The sequence below is a fragment of the Schistocerca nitens genome, chromosome 2, assembly GCF_023898315.1.
Source record: "Schistocerca nitens isolate TAMUIC-IGC-003100 chromosome 2, iqSchNite1.1, whole genome shotgun sequence".
In the NCBI taxonomy this organism is placed as follows: Eukaryota; Metazoa; Arthropoda; class Insecta; order Orthoptera; family Acrididae; genus Schistocerca; species Schistocerca nitens.
In genome coordinates this window covers 986557216-986558023 of record NC_064615.1, presented here as the reverse complement: position 1 = coordinate 986558023, position 808 = coordinate 986557216, and the positions used below count along the sequence as shown (strand labels likewise).

Sequence of the window (808 nt, the reverse complement as noted above, 5' to 3'; positions counted from 1 at the left end):
CTGCTTTCAGAAAAAAAAAGTGTGTTGGATTACTTGTTGATCGCCTCGTGTATTTAATAAAGTAAAATCGGCGCCAGAACACCAGTGGTTCCCCTACATCCTTACTGTCAGGTAAGATCGGTTCTCAAGGCTCGTGTTCCCCTCACCACTCCAATGATTATACTTATATGGATATGGTGTCTTTTCTTTCGGACAGGCGGCCGAGCGGTTCTAGGCGCTACAGTCTGAAACCGCGCGACCGCTACGATCGCAGGTTCGAATGCTGCCTCGGGCATGGAGGTGTGTGATGTCCTTAGGTTGGTTAGGTTTAAGTAGTTCTGAGTTCTAGGGGACTGATGACCTCAGAAGTTACGTCCCATAGTGCTCAGAGCCATTTGAACCATTTCTTTCGGACATGTCCGAAAGAACAGACACCATTGATGACCTGCAGACGTCTACAACGAAATTAGAATTATATTAATACCTTCAGCTGCTAACAGGCGTTGATATATATCAAGGGGGACATGTGAAAATGTGTGCCTCGACCGGGACTCGAACCCGGGCTCTCCTGCTTACATGGCAGACGCTCTATCCATCTGAGCCACCGAGGGCACAGAGGATAGCGCGACTGCAGGGACTATCTCGCGCACGCCTCCCGCGAGACCCACATTCTCACCTTGTATGTCCACACACTACATTTGTAGTGTTCCACCCCAACACACTCATCACTCGTGGAAGATATTCTTACCAAGTCCCGTAAGAGTTCGGGGAATACGTGTGCATCCGCACGGAAGGAGGAGGTCATTACCGGTATTGCCAGAACTATATA

At 49.1% G+C, this 808-nt stretch overlaps 1 non-coding gene across 1 annotated transcript; it reads right to left on the bottom strand.

The window, feature by feature from the left end:
- Positions 1-516: 516 nt before the first annotated feature.
- Positions 517-591, bottom strand: Trnat-ugu (transfer RNA threonine (anticodon UGU)). The gene has a single exon. It is a non-coding gene; the product is annotated as a tRNA-Thr (tRNA).
- Between the last annotated feature and the right edge of the window lie 217 nt (positions 592-808).